Here is a 25248-nt window from a genome sequence, read left to right on the forward strand (position 1 = left end):
CAGGGAGTTTTGCCTCTTCATGGTGTGTCCAAACTACAAGACCCTCAGTTTTCTTGTTTTTGCTCCTAAGGAAAGACCTGGTGTCTAAATCATGTTTAAAGAGATGGGAAGGATTCAAAACCCTAGTAAAGATATGCTGTCTCCTGTACGCTCTTATCTGCTAAGAAAAAGCTCATGCCCACAGGTTTCAATATATGGTTTGGTTTCCTATCAGGCAAATCTGGATATATCTGTGAAGGAATTTGAGGGAGCACTGAAAAAGGTAACTTCAATAGAGAGATCGATTCAGCTTCAGAGAAGAAATGTGGTACAGGTGCTGGAGGCTGCAATTCTATATAGCTACTTCCTTGGAAGTAAGCCCCGTTGAATTCAATGAGTTTTACTTCTGTATAGGATTGCACTGGAATTATTCAAGGCTTCCTGAAAAATCCTATGAACAAACAATGAATGAATGAATGGAGCCACTATGGGAAAAGATACAAGACTGCTTTCGTAGAGTTGTATAACAGACTGTGATCCAGCCTGATGTAGAATGTTCTCATGTTGTGGGTTCATAATACTGAGCTGTAAGACATCATATGATCTGAGTTTCCAGAAGTACCATTGTAACACATCAGTGCAAGGTGGTGTAAAAAGCATGGTGTTCCTGTTCTTCCTTTTAGATGTGGCAGAGGCAAATTTTATTTTATAAATTTTGCCAAACCATTAAAGCGGGAAAAATAATACAAATAAATAAAACTTCAGTGCTTGGTTTAATGGTACAGCTTTAATGTATGAATCAGAAAGATGCACCACTGAAAATTAAACTGGAAACTGAAATGTGCTAGTTAATTATGAACAGCTGAATTGCTTGTTGTGCAAATTGTCCACAGGCAGAAGAATTAGAAATGCAGTGTTAATTTTACAAGTATTGTAATCTCATTTTCATAACTAGCTGTAAAAGTTATTAATCAATTGCTCTAGCCAATCATGTGTAAAAGTTCTTAGTCTATGAAGATGTTTTATTTTGCCATTAAGCATTACATGTGCTAGAATATTTGACCAGAATTATGAGAATACTGGAACAGCAAAGCAAACTTGGATGATAATGAAAATTATCCAATTACTTATGCCTTTAAAATGTGCTACCTGAGTTATTACAATATCTGACAGAGAATGAGAATTTTGCTAAGCTATTTCCTAAAAAAGGCCCAGGCACTTCAGTGTTCCTGGTTTACTATTTTGCTAGCAAAGCAAACATGGGGGCAAAGGCCGTACACATGTGGTGTGGTAGAAAATCCAGTACTAACAGGTTGTTTAGACTAGATCTTGCTTTTACTTTCATACACAGCTTCCATGAGAACAGGATCAGCGAGGTCTGATACAATGAATTAACAAATTCATCAAAATATTATGAACCACAGTATAACAAGCACAGGCCAGAAAAAAAGATGCATATTTTAATTAATTTTCTATGTAACTACCGAGAGTTTTTCTTTTTTTTTCCTAAATAATTTTACATATATACATAAAATCACAAACACAGGATAATATAAAGGAAGGGAAAACAAAGGGGAAGGAAGGGGGCTTTGGGCACATCTTAAGTTGACATACTCACAAACCATTTAGCAAAGGGATAGGCAGAAAGTAAATTGCCAGATGTTTGGGACTGGCATAAACTCCCATTATTCCCTCCTAACCATTAGTCCTACTGGCAGGGTCTTCTGAGAGTTGAAGTCCAGAACATTTGCTACTCCACAGCACAGGCTGACCAAACCAGTGCCACAGTGGCCTTGCAGAAAAGAGAACAGTGCCCCTGCATCATTAATCTTCAAAGAAGAAATGTCAGCAGGTACAACTTGTAGTGCAAGCTACACCTGCTTCACCTTCCCCTGGTGTATAATTATTAAAGGGATAGGAGCCTGTCTTCTTTCCACTCAGTTCCCCGATGCTTTCCTGCCTCCCCAGCATCCTGCTTCTTCCTCATTGGTGCTGGCTCCTCACCTGCCCTCTCTGCATGCTTATGCATGCAGTGACAAGGAGAAGGAGAAGGTGCAGGAAAAGTCTCCACTTGCCTTGCCCTCTTCTGGGCAACTGGAGAGGACTGGGTCCATGCTAAATAGTGGTGTTGAGGGGAGGTCACTGACGTCATTGTGCCGGGATCCCCCATTAATCCAGAAATCCACACCGCAAAGGTACTATTTAATAGGGCCTTAAAATGAGTGCTGAAAGAGCACAATAGTTTGTACTGGCGAAGTGGATTAAAGAGCTTTTTTGCCTAGGTTAGTCTTCTTCAACCTGGTGCACTCTGATGCAGCTGGGGATGATGGAGTCATAGTTTCAACATGTCCAGAAGGCACCAGGATGGGGAAAGCTGGTCTGCAGGTTGATTACAGAACCCCTTGCTTATGACTTGGCTCCAATGGAAGACAGTAGGTAAAGGTATGTCACAGGATGGTAGGTAGGACAGCAGTGTGACTATGATGGAAGTCAAGTAGAAAGCCTGGTGGTTGCTACTACCCCATAAGTCTGTGAGTTTATTTATTTATTATTTGCTTTCTAACTCACCCCATTAGCCACATGGCTCCTTGGGTGGGTTACAACCATACACTCCTTCTCTACCTTAAGCCAACTCCTTTAGTCCATTCTGCCTTTTACCTGCACCTCACTACCTAAGACACAAGGCTTCACAACAGGCAATATTCTCCCCCACACTTCTGCAGTTTAAACTTTTTGCTTTGACCTTCTGCCACTATGCCCTGGCACGTATTAGAAATGAGCAAATTGCCCCATTTTTCAGATTCAGAATAGAACACTTCAGCAGGAACCTGGCCGACTGCTTTATCAATGTTTTCTTACTCCCGCATCTGAAGAATCAGGCTCTCTAGCAAACAGCTCTGTTCGTTTTCCCCACGGCCTTTGTTACAATGAGATTCTCATGCAGCCATGGTGCCCTCACTGGTGCTGTTGCTGCCGCTGCTGCTGTTGTTGCCGTGGTGATGTCTTCAACTTGTTTTCTCAACAGGGATCCCCCTTGCCCAGCTCACCTGCGTAATGTATTAAGTATCAATAAGATGTCTTTTGTTTGAGAGACTGCAGAGGAAGGTGAGGAATGTTGTGAAGAAAGATATTGCTAAGTGCTTTGTGCTTCCCTGAATGGCAAGAAGGCCATATATAGTCCTACAGTTTGGTTTTCTTGGGAGGAGGAAAAAACACTAGAGGAGGGTGTTTGTCCATTGGTTGTAGCCTTCCCCAACCTGGTGCTGTGCAGATGTTTTAGACTTCAGTTCCCTTAACCCAGCCATCATGGCCAATGAGCAGGAATCTTGGCAGTTGTAATCCAAAATGTTTGTCTGTTGGTGCTGTGCATGAAAGCAACATGTTTGAGTGTAAGGACCTGGAATGTGTAAGCCACTCTTCTTTTCATCTCTGTTTACTCATTGAAATAAAATAATCTCCCATCTTATTTTAAAGAATGAGGAAAGATATCAGAGTTTGTAATTTTGTAATTGCCAACATGGTTTTTTCCCCACCTGCGGTAGCTTAAGTTAGTTATAGGATGCTTAACTTCTAAAACACATATTGACCCAAAAGCATACTGTGAGCATCATGACAAAGCAAACATTTCAATCTGGTTATTTCTGAATCCAAGCCCAATGTTTTAGCCATCAATTTGTTTAGGTGGTTAATCAGTAAAAGCATGAAAAAACAAAATCAGTAGCAACACAAACAAGTATGTGTTGGTTTTAAAGTCCTGCAGTAAGTCCAGCATTGGCCACAATGTGCTACAGCCTAGATGTTACTAAGGCAAGATTGTGTTTCTCAAAATCCAGATGGCAAACCAACTGAAGGTAGTCCATGCTCGAGTGATCCATAGACACCAATTGAGCAAAGTTGGATTTTGGACAACTCAAGCTGTGAATGTGGTCCTTAAGGGGTAGTGAAACCCCTTCGGAAAACTCATGCCAAATCTCTGTGCACATTTTAGTAGCATGGGGGATGCAGTGGAGACTTATGGAATCTCTCCTCTTTGCCCCACAGTGCTGGTACATTCTCCCTCCCTGCCCCCATCATACTAGGTAGCACCACCTTTCTCTGTGCTTCTCCTTAGCTTTTCCTTCTCTTTTTAGCTTGTGAAACAGTCTGGACACCTTGCAGAATAAGCTGCACTTATGCCCAGCAGGTGGATTTTTCCAGTGTTCTTTGGGCCCACATGACCATCTAAAGATCATCTGGAGAAATGAAGATGCCATGTGCATCTGCAGCTTCCTTTGTAGTATGGTTGGCCTGCTTTAAAGTTTCAAGAGAGAGAAAATTGCCTTCCTCTGAGATTAAGGGAGAACCAGAGAAGTCCAGGAGTTAGGGAGGAAGTGAAGCCTGGGCAGAAGAGCAAGGAGAGTATCACTGGGGAGAACCTCTATGGGACAGAGCATATGCTGGGTGAGTGCTGGGTGTGGGAAGAATACATTTGGGGATTCTAAACGCTAACCCTAACCCAAATGCCTACACCCTGGCACCACTGCTCTGACTGCCAAGGTCCTCTCAAAGCCCGGACAGTTTGGCCCCTGATTTCATCTACTTTTGTCTCTGGAGCTCTTGTTGTTCCATGAGTAGCTGCTGCTGCCTCTTCACAGGCCAGCTATGGCCATTTGCTTTAGCTCTGCTAGTGGTGGTGCCTGCTCACCTTTGCCAAGAATCCCACTTTGGCCTGGAGCCTCCTGATTGCACTTTCCCATTCATCTCCTCATGCACTCATCCTCCTCTTCCTCTCTGCTGTCCTTCCTCCACCTTGATGATGCCTTGTTCCATGTACCCTGCAGTCAAGGATCCCACACTCCTCCTTCCATCACTTAACTTACAAGAGGTAACGATGGACACCAATATGGAAAGCACTAAAAAAGTGATTGGACAAATTGATGGACAGTAAACCTATTAATGGCTACTAGTCCTGATGGTCATATGTTACCCACACTGTCAGAGGCAGTAAGTTTATGTATGCCAGTTATTGAGGAGGATCATGTAGGACTCATGTCCTCCTTGTGGTTTTCCTTAGGCAGAAGTTTGGGCACTGAAAAGAAAGCTGGCCTGGATGGACCTTGGTCTGATCTGCTTCTTATGTTCTCAGATCTTGGAGACCCCTATCCTTACCACACGCCATCTCCTGCTCACTCAGTTTCTCTTTCATTATTTCAGTGCCACAGGGTTCCTCATATTCTTCCACTGAAATGACCAAGAAACTCCCAAAACTGGGCCAGGAGGCTGAATAAAATGAAGTCACATAATCAGTGTCCTCCAGAAATGTCTCAGTTTGTGCTGTAATCATTCACTCAAGAATATTGCCCAAGAAGGGGAGAAATAACTAGCAAACTGATATTGATAACTAGCAAACTGATTTGGCTCAGTGGATGACTTTTGTCAGCAGCCAAGTCAGAACTACTTCTTTTAAGGAACTGTCTATAGCTTTCTGACATGAATGACATAATTAATACCAAATACATTTACTGTTCCCTAATAACATACGATCTTTGAAAAGATACAATACCAAAGGTCATCCTCAAGCAATGGGAAGAAACAGCATTTTTTAAAGCTCGGTTTGCAGACTTCTCAATTAGTCTGAATCTCAGAGCTACAAGAAGAGACTTTTTGTGTAAATACAGATAGAGAAAACAAATGGTTTTTGTGAAAGACTGGTCTGACCTTCATTGCTGGAATTGACAAAAAGATCTATACTTTGGAAAGAGTGGTTACATGTACTAATGTTCTTCCAGCTGCTGTGGGATCTGAGACCGACAAATATATCACCAATTATCAATGTCTGAGGAGGAAAAAACTATACACCATCTGAAAACCACTGACCTATGCAGTTTGTTTAGTTAGCAAGACGGAAAGCATTACAATTTCTGTAATTGGTTCTGATGAGTTTCTGAATATTTTGCTGACTAATATGTTTGCCTTCAGTTTTTGCATGAATTACTTTCAATGGTATTTTCTTTCTGGGCAAAAGCTAAATGAGGCTTTGCATCTCATTGCAGGCAGCTTAAACAATATGCTACAATTAATATCAATAAATTTGAAAAATGTGTATACTGCCCCAACTTTGTATTTCCTAAATTTTGTTGCTTACTTAGTTATTTCAATTCTCACTGAAAGGGTTTGAGATAATTTAACACAGATTGCTGGACCATAACATCACACCTTGCAGGTTCTCTGAGTGTAATTTACATAATTTTATAGAGCACGGGGTATTTCCCAATGAGGGCAGGACAGAGCATTTTTACAGTGCACGTTAACTATGGTTTATTTGTTGTGTCAGTAACTTGTCACATGTATCCCCTCCCCACCAAAAACATTTATATGTAGATAGCATTTGTATTTACTGTACTTTTGTAATGAAGCTGCATCTGGTGTCCACACAGAACTGTTACGAGCTGTCTTCAAGGAAATGCCAGTTGTTTGCAGGTTCAGGATTCTACCCTGACCTCTTTCATTATAATCTCTAGTGAAAATCAAGACCTTTGGGGAGAAATAGCAGGAAGATAGAAAGTGCTATCAAGAAAATGGAAATCCTACTTCCCCTTTCACAAGGCTACTGCAATTCTTATGTCTTCACCCCAAGGTGAGGGCTATGCATGCTGAAAGTACATATATATGTGTGATGCTTGAAACACAAACCATGTGCATTGCATATCTTCGTTTTTCCATCTCAAAGAATGAGTTCTACTTCTTGAAAATTTCATCTGGTATTGCTTGTATCATGGCATGCCTGCTGTTTTGAAATGGGTGGGGGCTTAAGGGGGGGGGAGAGGATTTTCAGCCCTTACAGCAAGGCTCCTTTCCCTGCCTCTTCTCCACAAGCTTCAGACAATTCTCTCACCATGGCTACAGGATTGGGGTTGCTGCAACAATACGCTTGTAGCATCGCAGGGAAGACATTGCTTCTGAAAACCAGCAATCTGTATCCAGACGATGCATCTAACCACAAGGCCTTCCCGGCAGTGCTCTTCCAACTCCACCACCCCAACTGGGGGACTCTGCTGGCTGTCCAAGGTCTCTCCAGTCTCTTCCTGCATGGCATGACAAGTCAAGCAGCTCCTTGAAACATTGCTATGGCTATTATAATCAGTGGAGGCAAGACACACCCAGATCATGCTATTTCACTGCTGAGTCAAGATGCTTATAACCAGCATCCCTCCATTGCTGGAATGGGAAAAGTTTCATCCTTATTTTCCTATCCATAGGGGACAATGAACACATTGTTGTGTTCTACCCTCTCCAGATACAAAACCATAGAGATATTGTTGAATCTCTCTGTACATTAGTTTTATCCAAAATGATTTCTCCATTTTGGCAATGTCACATGGTAGGAACGCAGCATGCCATCTTGAACTGAATCAGACCAGTTGTCCATCTAGTCCAGCATTGTTGACAGGGACTGGCAAGGAGTTTTTAATGCCACCTGGAGATGCCAGGAGTTGGACGTTCTGCATAATGGAAAGCATCTGCTCTATTCACTAGGCTACACTCCTCTCCTAAGCCTGCTCTCTGACAATGTGAAACCAGAACTGTGTGCAATGACACCCAAAGTTAAGCCATTAAGGTTGAAATTCTGTGCACACTTAGTAGGCCCAGTTGGTTTTACTTCTGAGTAAACCTGCATAGGATTGCACTATAAAATAACTAGGTGTCTATCCAGATACCAACGGAACAGTTCCTTCCATATTCTATGTAAATACAAAAGGAGTTATACAGGTGGATACTATTTAAATAACAGAAAAGTATTTGTTTACACATTATACTTTTATGATTTCAGCTAAGAATCTTTATTCTGTCACAGCCCATCACCTTCACAAAAATTTCAAGAACGTCCCACATGGAAAACATGTGGCCAAGTTGCGTCAAATGTGGATTCACATATGCTAAGGGAGCCAATCTAGTGGTCTTTTGCATCTTCCCCAGTGCTTCACATGCACACACACTGCTCTGCACAGAAATGCTGCTCTGCCTCTGATGCCCTTCCCAACAGCACACCATCTGTGAACTAGGAGCTCAGCTTTTGGGAGAGCCATGCATGACAAGGGCCAAACTAGAGGAGAAGTTACTCGTGTGCATAGACTCGGCATGCACACTGTAATGCAAACTGCTTCTTTCAGGAAGCCTGGATAGACTCTGGGTGGTAGGAAGGAAAGTATCACTCTTTAGACTGAGTTCATACAACACCAAACATTTAGAAGCCTGCTAGAGTTTTATATTAAATGTAAGAAAAATGTTACTGTGATTGCTGTCTTCTGGTCAAGTTTATTTGCTAATCTCATGTTAAAAATCATATAGAAGAAGCCCCAAATAAAATGTGCATGTCATATATGAAGACGCTTAAAGGTAAAGGTAAAGGTTTTCCCTTGATGTTACGTCCAGTCATACCTGACTCTAGGGGGCGGTGCTCATCTCCGTTTCCTAGCCGAGGGAGCCAGCGTTTGTCCAGACAGTCTCCATGGTCGTGGCCGGCATGACTAAACACCGAAGTGCACGGAGCGCTGTTACCTTCCCACCAAAGTGGTACCTTTTTTATCTACTTGTATTTGCATGCTTTCAAACTGCAAGGTTGGCAGGAGCTGGGACGGAGCAACAGGAACTCACTCCGTTGTGCAGATTCGAACCAGAGACCTTTCGATCAACAAGCCCAGCAGCACAGCGGTTTAAACCACTGCACCACCTGCAGTTCCCTATGAAGATGCTTAATGATAGTTTTAAAAAAATCTGATATAGATGAGGTCTAAGAATTTCTCTATGTGGGAGGTTTAACTTGCTGTTTTATTGAGCCTTCTTCTCCCATTTTTGACTGTGGGAAAAAAATACATGAAAGCATGTTTTTCAGGGGGTTGGATTTCTTTGGCTTTTGAGATAGTGTCTTAACCAGCCACAAGGTGGTGCTGTGGTATAGCTGCATTATAGCAGATTTGCAACTTCTCTGGAGACCTTTATTCCTCTATGTTGCAGTTTGAAATGTAGTACTACACCTTACTTGCTCTTTAAAAAAGGCTGGAAAAAATGAGGGAGACACTGGAAAATGATAACATTGCGAAAATGCTGGCAAACTTCCATAAGTGAGGAATCACAGGGGCACAATGAATTTCTTTCATAGAGAAGCCCCTTAGGGTCTGTTTTTTTTAGATGAGTAGAAATTGTGTCGATTGTTCCAATGCACAAGTCACTTTGTTATATAAACAGTAGCAACCTAGGTAGTGAGGCTGGGGAGTTTAACCCCTCTCTCCCCATCTTTCTGCATATATTTACAAATTTATAAGCCACTCTACAGCTAAAGAAAAGTAGAGCAAAGAAAATAAAAAGAATCAACATCCAGAGCATTTAAAATCAAGTAGTACCAGTATAAATGCTGACTTGTTATTCAGGAATCTAGTTTAAATTGAAAACTGTCTTGAGCAGACTCTGAAAGCAAAGGAGTGTTAGCACCATTTCAAGAGAATCTGCTCTTGGCATCAGTGGAGGCCTCCCTTGCCATCCAAATGCTAGCTTAGAGAGAGAGAAACCGGTTTCAGACAACCAAATTACCCTCCCTCAAAGGTTGACTGTTGGCTGAGAATGGATTCTCACTGAGTCGTGCTTTTTGTTGAAACACAGGTTTGGTGTTGTCTGAACCCAGTCTAAAGACTGAAACTTTCCTTTCACCACCCACAGTCTATCCAGGCTTCCAGAAAGAAGCTGTTTGCATTACAGTGTGCATGCCGAGTCTATGCACACATCTAGTTTGGCCCCTTGCCATGCATGGCTCTCCCAAGAGTTGTGCTCCTAGTTCATAGGAGGTGAGCTGTTGGGAAGGGCATCAGAGACAGAACAGCATTTCTGTGCAGAGCAGTGTGCATGCAAGTGAAGCATTGGGGAAGATGCAAAAGACCACTAGAATGACTCCTTTAGCACATGTGAATGCACAATTGATGCAACATGGCCACATGTTTTCCGTGTGTGATGTTCTCTAGCCGGCGCTGGTAGAAAATGTGAAAAAATAATGTTTACTGTATGGGAAGTCTAAAGAAGATGATGGTGGGAGGGAAATGCATCAGGGTGACATAAGGTAAGGTTACCTTGGAGCCAAAGAACTGTGAACAAAAGAAAAATAACTGCTAGAACATTTCTACAAATAGGCACTCAAGAGTTTGGGTTCAAGAGTTTGTGCAGTGGCATAATCAATAGGTTCCATGCAGTTTTCCTGCTTCTGGTTGAACAAATGGTTGCACAAGTACGCAAACATAACAAAATGTAGTTTAACTTTTATTTCACAACACTCTAAGATGAGATATAAAATGCCCAGTCTATCACTGAAAGATAGGGAAAGACATGTGGGAAGGCACCCTTGGAATTGGTGAATCCGTGATTTGCCCTTATCTTCTCCCTGCTATCTCCATGCTCAACATTATAATTTTTTAAAAAGAAAATATTCATAAAATGTGTATTAAAAATTAAAATACAGCATCAAAGCATTACAGTTACTTAGCAGTTGCAACACTTTCTTTGATCTATAAGTGGCAGTATTTATTTGTTGTATCTGTTGGGAGTTTTTCCCCCTCCTTGATATTTGTGAAAATCCTGTGTGTCAGAGTTTCATTTTCAATCATACTGTATGCAAATAGCTGTAGTGCCATGCAAGGGAGAAGCACAGCTTGCAAAATAATTGCCAACGTTTTCCAGCAATTCCATTCTTACACATGGAACCGTCTTTTGAGAAATTACATCTATAAATAAATCCTTGCAATTGCTAGAAAGACATTTTACAACTGCCCGCCCCCTTCCTTCTTATGTGGAAATATGTTAGAAACAAATTAAAATGGGAAAATGTTGGTATTTTATACAGTGTGCTCCAACGTCATGCAAGATGGCTGATCAAAATTTGCAAATTGACTTCTGTTATCAAGCAGTGATGTTGCTGAGTATATGACGTTTACACAGAGCCAAACATTGGTCCACTGAGTGTGTGCAGTCTTTTCTGACTAGCGGTGGCTCTCTGAGATCTCAGAGAAGAACCATCTTTGGAGTGCTGCTGCCTCAGCGCTTTTAGCTATGGAAGATGCAAACTGAATCTAGAGTCTTATCTGCAAAGTCTGTGCTCTGCCACTGATGTGTAGTTTTTCTCCACATTCCAAAGCAGGAGCAAATTGCTGCTTACCAGGTGTTTGACTACAGCTCCCACAAGCCTCAACCAACATGGCCAGTGTTCATAGATGATGAGAGTTGTAGTCCAAGCCAAACATTTCTGGCATGGCACGGCAAGGCAAGAGCGGGGTTGGATCCCTGTTTAAGTTGGATTGCCTGTGCTGGCAAGAGTGGACTTTGCTGCCCCTCCTTTCCACAGGAGCTCCTGCCACCCCCTGAAAATGCTACAGAGGGAGTCAGGAGATCCTGCTGAATGGGACGCTCTGGATGTGGGAGGAGGAGAGAATTCCCCAGACACAGGCACTTTTCATAGATCCAGCCCCCACTCACTGTAATGTTGTCCATAGCACCCTCTTCCAGACCTGCATCCATCCAAACCCAAGAGCCCTCAGTGCAACAGCCCTTGGTTGCCCATCTACCTGGCTGGGCACCTCCTGCTGCATGGCGAGCCCTTTCCCCACCAAACAGATAACAAACAATGCTGAGCAGGAGGGGGCAGGCATGCCTGGAGCTGGTGCCCAACCCCCCCCCAAACAGCTGACCAACATTTTCAGAGTTGTCAGGCCCTGTCAGCAATGCAAATGTGGTGAAGAACCATCATGGCTACATTTGAATCCTTTGACCTGCATGGAACAAAGTTCAGAGGGGTAACTCATGCTCAGATATGGGAGTTTCTTTCAGTCCCTCTGTTGCTCAGACTGCCTTTTCTCCATCTTTCTCCTTTTTAGCAATGCATGACAGGTGAGAGTGAGGCTAACCATTGCCCCAGTTTGATGCACCTCTCAGAGATATTCTGGCTCCTGCTCCCTCCTGCCCCAAAGATCTTTGAGGCACAAACCTGGTGACCAGCTGGCAGTGCTGCCCAGGGTCTGCCCTCCCTCCATCCCTGAGCATGGATCAGGTGACCCTCCTCACTCCAGAGGTTAGATGAGAGCACTGGATCAGCTTCCCTGTTCTCCCGCCTCATCTCAGCCCTGATCCATGAGCCCTGTTTGTCCAGCAGAGGCTGCTTGACAGCCTTGGGAAACTGAACTTGGCCGGCAATCATGGCTGGCAAAAGGAGGGGCTCATGCCCCCCCCCCCATTTTCCCTAGGGATACTGCCTGGAGAAATAAGAGGGAAAGAGGCAGCAGGAAGGAGGAGGGCAACCACAATTAGCCTCATCAGCTGGCTTCTTGGCACTTCAGGGCAACTCATCAGGGTTATTTTAGCAGGATGAGTTGTCCTGATGTTTGATCCATCCCCAAAGAGGAGCTTTTCACTCTGACTCCCAAGTTGTGTTAAACCTAATGATTGAAATGCAGTTTTGAACTTGATTGTGTGTGGGACAACCACTGCTAGGCAGGAGGGGCACTGGCCGAGAGAGGTGCCCAGCACAGAGCATCCTCCTTGCCTTGTCATGGTACTGCTGCCAAAATGGAAGGTTTCAGATAGCTCTTGCTCTTGCTCTCTCTCCCCCCACTTTCCCCCTCCCTCTTTCTCCTGCTGCCCCCCACCCTCTGGCCTTCACCCAGGTATATTTTTGTGAAATACAGCCACAATGGCAAAACTTAATAAGCTATGTTTGAGTAAATGAAAGAAGATGGGAAGCAAATTATTTCCTAGAAAAAGGAGGGCTTATTTACCACTTTTGGAGCAGTAAATAGGGAATGACTGTTGAGTTGGATGATAGCTTTCATTAACTCTGAGTTTGTCTAATGAATATAGTGCAAAAGGATATCTATAATATTTGTTTTGCAATGTGGAATATGTTAGTTTTGGACTGGAAGTGTTGCAGTCATGCTATGTACTATGGGTGAAATCTAGCACAGTCTATCCATCAGTGGAACAGGCACCACTGGTGGAATGGATTGCTCTTCCTGCTGCAGCAACCAGGACCTCCACAGTAGGTTTTGGAGGGCAGAGGCTGGTGTGGAATGAAAAGCCCCACTGCACTAGCAGAAGCCCCCTTGTGTGACGGGGGATCTCACCCAAAAATGCACAGTCCTATACATGTTGAGATGGAAAGAAGCCTTGCATCTCCCAGTATTCCTCAGTAAGCCTAGCAGGCTGGGAATGTTATGAGTTGCACGACGTTTTTCAATCTAAACATACATTGAATTGTGCTTTCAGTTGGTGTAGTCACCAGCTTTCTTTAGCTCATCCCTTCTATTTCCAGTGTTCAGATACGTGACTCCTTGTTTTTGTAGTCAAAACAGCCCCATCCACAAACAAGAGGAAGGTATTATCAGACCCGAGGAAATCCCAAGGACTGTAGAATACAAATAGGAAAGGGGAAAAAAAATCTTAAGGAACATCTTAGTGTGGATGGAGCATGCTCAGTGATCACAAAATGAGGACTGACTATTGTGGGGTGGGGAATGGAAAACCAGGTGAGAGGAAGCAGGGGATGGACTATTATGAAGAATATAATAATAATAATAATAATAATAATAATAATAATAATAATAATAAGGCAAACATAATGGAATAGTGAAGAGAAGTCCACACTGCAACATTGCATTACAGGTTCCCCTGGTATACAACATTGTTGAAATGCTTTAAAATAATGGAAATTTTATATTAGATATAGGAATGTTGCATGTTACTAGCCCCTATGAGCTTTTTCAGCAACTGTTATTCTATCAACAAGACAGGGAAGTCCTATTCTATCTCCTGTGGGGTTGAAGTTAAAGTATAGCATGTACTGGCATCCTTATTTAAGAATCCCCATCAGCCATCCGCTTCAATGAAAGTTCAAACACTGAATATTGTCTCCAAGACTCTTCCAGTGCCAGGTCAGATCTTTCTGTTTTGCACTGCTTTTTATTGGATAACACACGCACGCACACACAAATTGTAAAGAATTCTCACCTTAGTACAAAGGTTGATTAAAATAATAAAATCTATAAACATTTAAACAACTGCATTTTGTTCTAAAAAGGCCATGTATTGAATCAAAATGCTATGCAACATACTACACGCTTTCCAATCTTAGACTTACAAAGAAAGAAAGAAAGAAAGAAAGAAAGAAAGAAAGAAAGAAAGAAAGAAAGATGCTGCTAAAGGATTCTTGTGTGCCTAGGTCTAATCACAATGCAGCATCCTTGGATGTGTTTTGCAAAATAATAACACTGTGTGTGTCACGAAGCTGCAGAGGGCTGCACTGTTGATTCCAAAGTGTAAAGCTCATGCAAATGAATGTTGCACTCAAGTCTTTGTTCTCCTCCCCTTTCTCCTCCTCCTATCACTCTCCAAAAAGCAGAGAGAGAGAGAGAGAGAGACCTCCTTTGTGTCTGTGAAGTAGCGTTTACTTTAACCCAAATCACTCCAACTGAAAGAGACCTTGTGTGTGGATTGAATGACACCTTGTCTAGTGTTCTTGCCAAGAGAGAATTTTACCTCTTCTTTAACTACCTCCCCCACCACTGCAAAAATCTCCATTCTCTTTGTTTATTTGATCAAGTTTTTAGACTCTTGCTTCAGACAGTCTAATATCTTAGATTGGCATGTGTTTAGCAATAGTAACATTCTTACATGCCCATCTTTCCCTGTTATGAAGCCCATCTTTAGTTATTTAGCTCATGCAAGAAGGATGAAAAATCCATCTTTTTAAAATATAGGACTATATATTTAATTTTTTTCATGGGACATCAATTCTCTCTCTCTCTCTCTCTCTCTCTCACACACACACACACACACAGAGAGAGAGAGAGAGAGTAGGTTAAGGATAGTTTCTCTGTTAACATACACTTTAAGTGGGGTATTTTTCCCCATCATTATTTTACCTACTAATACTGCTTAACCATACTCTTCCGCCTTTGTTAATTTACATAAACATGCATATGCCATGAATAATGCATAAGACTTACTTGAAATGCAGGGTTTCCAGCTTCCACAGTGCAGTAGTATACACAACAATTTGATTGGCTCTGCTCTGTTTTCATTACTGGCAATTTCTTGGAACACAAAGGAGGTGGGAAAAAAGCTGACAAGAATGGACAGTATTTATTTTGTGAGAAATATTTGTTGCCTTTTCAAGGCAATTGTGTTGCAAAGTTTTTGCCTTGTGATTGTTGTTCCACTCCCCCCACCAGCCTTGAAAGCATGCATTAAAAGGTCTGCGGTTGCTCTTTTGTACATTCAGTCAGTCAGATCTCTGGGGTTTTTTTCCCAGCTTGCTGCTGGATTTGTCTCGTATTTGCATAAACGTGAGCACAAGCTATAAATAAATAAAGAACCATCAGATTTCTTAAGGCCTCTCAATTAAACTGAAAGCAGCAAGGCAAGCCTGTGAAGAACTTTCAGAAATGATGAGATACCTCAACTTTCAGATTATCAAGAGTTAGTTTGGGGGATGAGTTTGGTTGCCTCTGCCAGTGCATTCTAGAAATCCTGTTATGATTTTAACACACTGGTAGTTGATATGGGACAAAGCAGCCAGGTGAGAATTGAGTGCACATGATGACTCACACATGACCTGGCTCACACAGCTTGAACATGAGTCCACCAGAGTCCAACTTCTTCAGTTTTCATCTTGTCCAGTATTCCCTTCACAAGCAGGACATAAGTGGAGTAGTCCTGCTTCAGTCTTCCAGCAACTCGCTGAGGCACTATCCAGCCATCATAACTAGTAGCCATTGAGAGTTGTCATGCAGCTGGTAGAAGGCACAACACATTTACCTGTGATTTAACATAGCATGGCAACCTGGTGGAGCACACAGAGGCCCACACGCGGATTTGAGCAAAACTTCTGTCCAGTCCACTTCATAGGAATAGAGGACAATTTGGAACAAACAAGTATTGTTTAACAGAAGCACATATCGCTGTAGTAGGAAAGCCTGTAATCAGCTGACCTGTCTGCCTGTGTGTCAAAGGACAACCTCAGAGCCTCTGCTCTTTCTTCTTGTGGTTTGTTATCTATAAACCAGACTTAGATTAGATAGAGCCCAGAGGAAGCATCTAAACAGATGGTACCTTCAACAGAGGAGTGTTTGCTGGCAGCCCTTCAAATACAGAACTGTCCTCCTTAAAGTTAGCACATATCCCACTCTATCTGGCAACCAACAAACAATTTTCCTCCTGTGGTTTGGCAGATTTTGACAACTGGATCCTTCTGATTCATTGAAGGGAGGAGGAAGATTATGTTAACTAAGCCTGTATGTACGTTGACCAATGCATAGAGTTCCTGACTCACACAATGAGCCAGAACACAACAGCCCACCCTGGCTCCGCAGCCCACTCAGGGCCATTTTGCATATCCAACCATTATTTGGGATCATGCTATGCGAAATGAGCAAGCAAACAAGTACAGCTCATAAGTTTTTTAAACTTTCCCATAACCTGTACCCTTTGAATTTACATAATACAACAAGCTCAAAGAGTAAGCGGCACCTCTAGATACATCAGCTCATTGTAGCTTAAATAAGTCACAGTGAACTGTGTAGTTTCATGTAAACCAGGTCAGTATCTATGTATTGAACAAGGGGGAACATTCAAGTTCATACCCACCTGTATGGAAGGATGGTCCACAGGTGACCCATTTCATAGAGTCCCAGTTTGGGAGGGCCTATGACAGAAGGTTAGCAGGTTAAACTGTAGGTATCTTAGATATGTGCAAGTTTGTATCTGTAAGCTTTTGTTTCATCCAAAATCTAACATGCCTTCTCCATAGGTCGCAAAAGTATATCTTGTGTATGTTGGTTTACCTTTACGGCTGTCTTCTTTCCTGAGAAACAAAAGTACATGGTACAATTTTTCCACTGTGGGTGATTTGAATTTCAAACAAGAAAAGCAAAATGCAAGTATTTGTTGTTATAAATAAAATGTCTGCAGACATTTCCTTCACCCTGTCCAATAACTTATGCCACGTTGAAAAAAAATGCTCTTCGTGTTGATATTTTTCTTGATAGTGTTAGTCGACATATGAAACGTTGCTCACTTTTTGTTACTGTATTGTATTTTATATTTGTTATAGTGTTGTTAACCAGCTTGAACTAGAAAATGGATTGTAAACTTGATGATGCAAACATGCAAACTTCACAGCAAAGTCCGATAAATAGGCAACCTAGTATTTTCTCCACTCTACAGTTGTAGGTAGCTGAAGCTACGCTCCCTGGAGTTCATGCTCATTTCCTGCCAGGAGATGGAAAGCAGCTTTTCATTCCTGCCTCACTGATTGCTTCCAGCACTGCAGCATGTGAAACAACCTACTTACCTATTGTAGTATGTCATAGTCTTGATGGTTATATTACCTCTGATACCAGTGGCAGTATGCCTCAGTCTCCTAGTTGCTGGGGATCATGGGTAGAAGCATGCTGCTGGACTCATCTCCTATTTGTGGATTTTCCACACACATCAACTTGGCCACTGTGTGAACAGAATACTAGACTAAATAGGCCTTTGGACTCATTCAACTTGACTTTTCTTATGTCCGGATGACCCCCTGCCTAGCCTCTAGGACCAACCTCTATTCCTTCACAAAACTTGGGAAAAGAAGACCGGGGGGGTGGGGGACGACAACACTTTTCTAACATGAGTCAGTCTTATAAAGGACTAATTGTAGGCAAATCAAAACTTTGCTGCAAGGGATTTTTAATTACTCTGCTTCTTAGTCTCTACCTGCTTGGTGGCCAACTATATGTTAAACAAAAATATATGAATAAGACCTTCAGTGCTGGCCTTTAAAAAAAAAGAAGAAACAGATTCAGGAAATCTGATGGAATTAACAGCTGGGAACTCCTATAGAAAAGGAGATAAAATATGGCAAGGAGAGGAGAACTAGAATGGAAATTGGACAAGCTGGGTAGTGGTTAACTATCTTCTTCATCATTTCCCTATTCCCCATACACACACACCTTAAAAGTTTTTTTTTTTTTCCTTTTAAAAATTGGCATTGGGGTTGAAGTGACACGCATTTAGTGTGTGGTGCACATGCTGCCACGCAGACTCTATTATTGTTGACTAAACGTACTTGCACAAGGGGATTGGAATGGGCGGGTAGAATTAAATCTGTGCCCATGCACTGCTATCATCTCTTCCTGACAAGTTACACGGGGGTGGTTCTGCCAGGGGTTGGTTGTTCTCCCCACTGGTTCTCTCATTCTTCCTTTCCTTGGGAGCTCAGATGGCAGGCTGACATTGCACTTGCAACAAATCATTTTTCCAGTAGAAGGTTGCATTGAAAGCACTTTACAAAAGTTAAGCATCATTTGGGTGAGAGTAGGAGTAATTTGGTGTCCACGAAAGAACTGACATTCAGAAAGGCACTGTGCATTCTTACCTAAGTGTTACTTTCCTGTTTCAAAGCTCATCAGGGGATCTGCCCCATAAAGAGAATTCCAGCACAAACACGAACATTTCATGTACAGTCCATTCTGCATTCGCTTAGGAACATCATCTGGGAACCCTCGCTTAATCTCATTACTCTGCCTGCCCTTGTTTTGACCAGGCCTAAGATAATTTATTCATGTTCTGTGCCTGCACAGCATTCACATGCTAACACAATGCTCATTTGTGATTTTACAGACTTATTGTCTTCTTCCTAGGGCCCCGCCTACTGTGACCAGGGCTGTATCTAATCATATGATAAAAATAAGAGAACAGCAATTTCCCCCATGTTATTACTGAGCCTGCTCATTTTCAGAAAGCATCCACATTGCCAGCCACTGCTGTAAGGAGGCTTATTACAAAGAAGGGAGTGGAGATTTTACATATTTTAAAAACAGTAAGTGATCTGCGACAAAAGGGGAAATGGTGGTGGGGGGGAGTCTTTCTCCCTTGTGCTCTTTTTAAGAAGTTTTACAGTTGCTCTGGGCCACACTAAAAATTGCAGCAGATAAATCTGACACTGCTGAATCTCCAGACATAGATTAACAAGGAACATGAAGTGGGATTAAGATGGGGTGACCTTGTCACCTGCTGTGATGTTGCAGATTGGAGCCAATCTAAGGCCAGAATTTCCACAAGGACACAAACAAATCCTGATCCTGCTAGAAAGGGAGGGAGAGAAAATGGAAATATAAGCCTGGAGTTCCCCATTGATGTAGCCCCATGCCTGAATTTCTTGTGAAGAGCCACACAGCTGAATAAGGCTAAGAGGAAGAAGGCAGCACCATTCTCAATGAGTCACTAATTTGTTTGCTATTTTTACATTCTTAAAAAAGCACACATGCACCCTTCCCCCCCCCCAGCAACTGATGTTTTCAGTCAATCTCTTCTCAGAAAAAGCAGAATGTGCTGATTACAATAGCCTTAATAGCTTCATCCAAGCAGAAAGCTTAAATATTATATGTAAAATCACATCTCTGTATTGGCAAGTACCTTGCCTTACACACACACACACACACGCACACATACATGAATTATTTTGTGGCAAAGGTCCAGAGCATATACAAGCTCCACTTCTGCTTCTCTGAGCAAGTCAAGGCAGTGGAATTTGACAGAGTTTAAGGAGTTTAACAACGAGGTAGTAGTAGTTGTTGATGATGATGACAGTAAATAGAGTTCCTTGGACATTGTTATCTTTTTATAATATTGGACATGGCTGACTTTCAACCAGCAAGACCTACACACATTCTCTAACTGGGACTCTTGTCTTTCTCATCACAGGGTCAGGGACTGGGAAGGCAATGGCTCTTCCTCCTCTCCTCTTGGGATGTCTCCTGTCCCTTCTAAAACATTTCTGCTGTCATGGTCAGCCTGGGAAACTGCAGACAGTGAGCTTGCTGGCCCTTCAAAGGCCTTTGCCAGCCCCTGAGCTCCCACCCCTCCCATCTGCAAGTCTTCAGTGCCTTCTTCAGAATTGAATAAGAGGTGGCTCTGGAATATCCACAAAGAGTGAATGCCTGCCTGCTCACTGCAGAGGACAAGGTCAGACACCTACAGAGGCCAGGGCCCCAAAAGCCCCTGGACTTATTCTCCTGTCTTGCTGCTGCTGCAGCTTGCTTGCTCCCCTGCTGCTCTTCTAGCCCAGGTGGTGAGCAGGAGGAGCAACAGATGCCACTACCGATTTGCTCCTGGATCCCTGTCTTTTGAGCAAGCAAGTGGAATGAGGAGTAATGGCAGCTGCTGGTGATGGTGATGGAAAGGCAGGAGAGCAGACCCATCAAGGGTACCTTGCCCAGGGGCCTTCTAAAACCTGAAGCTGGCACAGGCTAGCAGGATCTGACTGAACAGAAGGCTTGTGTGTTCCTTTTGACTGAAAGAGTACAGATGTGAGTCCCATGGTGAAATCTGGCAACCATTGATATGTAGCTAGCAGCCTTCCAAGTCCACCAACAAAAAGCAAACTTTGTCTGTCTCACTGAAAACTTCTTAAGAGTGGTTTATGGGCCTACTCCAAGGCCAATCTGAAGAAAGTGACTTGTAGACTGTAGCTGAAAGTACAAGTCATAAAAAGACACTGGGGGGGAAAAGCCCAGCTATTAATCACGATAAGATTCACAATGAGAAAGCAGCAAGGAGAGTTCTTGGGAAAACAGAGATTTCATCCTGCTTTGAGCTGATTACATTTTACACAATAAAAACAAGAGCAGCCATGTCTACAATGCAATCTTATGCATGCCTGCTCAGAATTTAGCCTCACTGTGTTCAGTTGGATTTACTCCCAGGTAAGCACATATAGGACTGCAGCTGTAGTTAAGGAATCAGATTCTTCTCTGATTTTTATTGTGTGTGAGGGGGTGTTGATTAAACTGTTGCCCCTGTTCAATTAGTGCTCATTTTCAAAGAGGTGCTACCTATCATTTTAATGCAGGAATTTAAAAAGTAAAACTTTGGTAGCAGGCATCACCTTAGAAAAAGCATCTTCTTTCTTGTACATGTAGGAATGCCTTGGTGCCAAATTAAAGGTGATACTATGAAGGAATATGGCCATGATATGCATGATATTTATTTTAAGTTGAAGCACAGTGGGGATAGAATGAGCCAGACTGGAAATGCTGCACCTTCTGCTCTTGGGATTTTCTTAAAAACAAGGTATCTTGCTTCCAAGCAAAAACATGGCAGGTTTTGCTGACTCATCAGACATTTGGGGGCGAGTTTAGCAGGGCTTGGGGCAGAGATCTAGTCCCACTGGGTTCCAAGTGCAATGTGACCTCTGTAAGATATCCAACCCTGTCTTGGCACCAGGTATCAACTTAAAATTGGCAAAGCAAAAACTAAAATCATGCATTTTTCAATATACAGGTGATATCCATTTATTCAACCTCATAGGAACAAAGTCCAGAGGAGGAGCAGTGTCTTTCATTGTAGCCAGTGCAACAAAGAGTCTTGTGGAACCCTAAAGCCAAACAAAAGTATTCTGGTAGAAATTTCCTCGTGAATTTTAAGAAATGAACTCTAGACCTCATAAGCTTCAAGGTAAACATGTTAGTCTGTAAGTATAGCAGTTATTCCTCACTTCCCTTTAAAAAAGTCAAATATATGCTTATTCTAAATCAGTAAGATATATATTTGGTCTTGCAAAACATGCAGCCCTCCATACAATAAAGAGAAAAGTGGCTATTCTTCTCTACAGGAACTCCACTTAAACACAAATGTGTTATGGGCATTTGATAGCAATACCACCTATAAGTACCTGGAGAATCCATTTGAACCACCTGCTGGCTCACTCAGGTTTAAAATCCTCTTATTGGCGTCTGTGTATACAAAGTTACCTCTAAGCTTACAGCTAAGAATAAACTAAATGCAATTCACATCGGAGAAAGGCAGTTCTAACTTATTCCATGAGGATAATTAAGTAATCCAATACTGATCTGAAAGACCAAGTTTGGGATGTCACACCAAATTGCCCTAGGGAAAAAGCTATGCAAGCCAAGATCTGGAGGAGAGAATTAGTAGTAGATGAACTCTGCAAAACTCAGGGATGAAACATCTAGTCATCCAGTTCTTAATAAGAGGCAGTGGACCAGGATGACTTAATTTATCCACATATCATTGGTGTTCCATTCCAGCCAGCCAAGAAAAGCAAGAATTAATGCACAGAAGTCCAAAGCCATGCATGGGAAATATCCACAGATCCTCAACAGAAGAAATCTGGTGCGGCGCTGAGGGCTGAGCTGGAGACCTGGAAGATCTGGTTTCTGCCATACTACAACTATAATTCTGACCAATTCTTAAGAATAAAAGTTATACCTAAAATAATGCTATGAAAAGAGCAAGTCTATCACAAACAGATAAAACAATAAATTGAGGGCTTTTCTATAGGCGGCTCTGTGTTTTCCATTCTATCTCCTTTCATTATCATTGCAGAATTGGCATCAGAGCACTACACAAGGGGTGTTTCCTTTCTTGCTTTTCCATTACATAACCTCTAGGTGGCATGGTGATATAACAAAGTAGCACATATATAGTAGCGGAAACAGTGTTTTCTATTGTATTTAGAAATAATACACCATTTTACCTTCTCTCTCAAAACAAAACCCCCAAAATAAATCCAAAAACCAACTTGCTGAAGTGCTGAAACAGAATTAAAACTGAAACAAGTATAAGTAGATCATGGTGACCATACAATTTATGGCTAGAGTAGAAAAGCTCTAAATCAACCAGCTATAATTATGGGGAATGGCAAAAAATAGATATCACATTAGGATAAGTAAACTAAGAATGAAACAAATAAATTCCACACACTTGCTTTAGAAATAAAACATGTCTGGAAGCTCTGGACCCTTCTAATATAAACTATGGGATTTGTCCCATTTAATCCAAAAGAATCTAAGCCTAGAAAGAATAAATGTGTCATTATCCCTATTGAGTGCAATGGAGGAAGTTGCCATTCACTAGGCCCCCCTGTGTCTATGAAGGGATGCTGTCACGGAATTTATGCAAACCACATTTATCACAGTCAGGACACATGCTAATGGTTGCGGCAACTGTGAACACATGAGCTTGTGTCATACACAAATGCAATTATGGGAGAAATTGAAAAGGGGATGTGCCCACGGAAAGGGTCCTTTCAGGTTCCTTTGGTTTTGTGTTTGTTTTTAGCTCAATTAGCTATGTGCAAGTGTGAAGAATCAAAAGAGTGGAGCTGTTTTTTAAAAAGTGGAGGTGGATAAATGACCGGTCCTTCTGCTTCATCACAAAAATCATGGGGAGAAAAAGGGAGTTACTGTTTGCTGCTGACCTTCCAACTCCCACAGGGGGAGCCAGGTGAACCATCACCCACATTCCCTTCCACTCAAAAGCAGGCAAGTTCAAGGGCCTCCTGTGCACACTTAAGAGTTAATTCCAATGAAGTCCATGTGATTTCCTTGTAAGACCATTGAAGGTGCTATGGTTTACTTCAGAGCAAGCATGTGTTTCAGCCAGTTGTTTCTTAAGCAAGTGAACAAAGGTGATGGTTGGGAAGTCTTAGAGGGACACCATGAACTTACCTTCTTGAGAGGAGGTAAGGGGAGCTATTTGAAAGTCAGAGAAAGAGAGAAATGGGGAGGAGGCAGAAAAGCAATGGAAGCATCTCTGAATTGCTGCCATTTTGCCAAAGCCCCCAAAGGATGCTTCCTTCTGCTCCCTGCAGGCTAACAGCTCAGTGATATCATCCTCCTGGCCCCAGGGCAATAGTGCAAGCTTGGCGTACATACTTATCTAGAGAACAACAACAAATTAAAAACTGTGATATAACAGGTCTGAATAAATCCAGGATGTATTGGCACAAATGGCAGGGAGAGTGGGTTGGAATGAACATCATGTAACATGCATTACAATGCCAGTAAAAGATGCCTAGTGTAGATTGCCCTCAGAATGGCCATGGAACATGGACTTTTCAAAAAGTGCAGTAGTCAATCATTTCCAAAAGAGATTTGGGATACTGTATCCCCACCTTAATAATACAAACACTACCCTACTACTTATTTAGCACAAACAATACACATGGCTGCCCAGAGATGCTTAAAATCTAAATCTGATACAAGGAGAAAAAAGAGGAGAGGATTGGGAGGAAATGGGCAAGCTTGCTTGTTGGTTGGCACTTTTCAGGCTAAATTGCTTGTGTCAATTCTGAACAGGATACTGTAGCTTAAGGAGTACCACTAGTAGTTTGACACCTTCTTGTCCATTCCTAGGATTTTATCCCTTAGTGTTAAAGCAATAAAAGCGAACTGAAGAATTTCACTGCATACATTTCAGCTCATGTATTCTAAGGATGTGGACAGCATTCCTGGAGGGGAGGCCAAACAAATGTCCAGCTACCTCCTACCTTTTCTAGCTAATAAGAGGTGCCAGAAGAAGACTGGCCAGGTAGGTTGTGGAAGTGTTGAATGTCTCCTTGCAGGTAGGTGTGGACCTGGCAAGTAAGGAAGAGACAGCAGCAAAGTCTCTATTGGGGGAATCAGGGTGAAGGAAACTAAACAAAACACTCTTGTTATTCCTGCAATACTGGAGAATTTCTGGCCACTTTAAATCCCTGCTTTAAGCAAGGTGCTCAAGCGTGTGCTGATCTCTCTTCTCCAGGTGTCACCGGCTGGCAGAGATGATGTAGATATAGTTCAATCCATGTTTAACTTTACTTAGGGAAGGAAAATAGAGTATGCAGCAATTTTGGGGAGGGGATATTGGGATCATGATATGGGGGGAAAGGGTTAAGCCTTCTTCTCTTTATTGTTGTTGTTATTACTCGCAAATACGTGTCTGACCCATTGCGACCCCATGGACATCATTCCTCCAGGCCTTCCTGTCGTCCACCATCCCCCGGAGTCCTCCTAAGCTCAGACCAACTGCTTCAGTGACTCCATCCAGTCACCTCATTCTCTGCTATCCCCTTCTTCTTTTCCTGTCAATTGTTCCCAGCATTAGGCTCTTTTCCAGTGAATCCTTCCTTCTTATTAGGTGGCCAAAGTATTTGAGTTTCATCTTCAATATCTGGCCTTCTAAAGAGCAGTCAGAGGTTGATCTCCTCTATAACTGACTGGTTTGATCACCTTGCAGTCCAAGGGACTCACAGAAGTCTCCTCCAGCACCACAATTCAAAGGCTTCAATTCTTCGACACTCAGCCTTCCTTATGGTCCAACTTTCACAGCCATACATTGCAACTGGGAAAACCATAGCCTTGACTATACGCACTTTTGTTGGCAGGGTGATGTCTCTGCTTTTTAGTATGCTGTCTAGATTTGCCATAGCTCTCCTCC

The sequence above is a fragment of the Varanus komodoensis genome, unplaced genomic scaffold (assembly GCF_004798865.1).
Source record: "Varanus komodoensis strain SLA01 unplaced genomic scaffold, ASM479886v1 scaffold5, whole genome shotgun sequence".
Taxonomy (NCBI): Eukaryota; Metazoa; Chordata; class Lepidosauria; order Squamata; family Varanidae; genus Varanus; species Varanus komodoensis.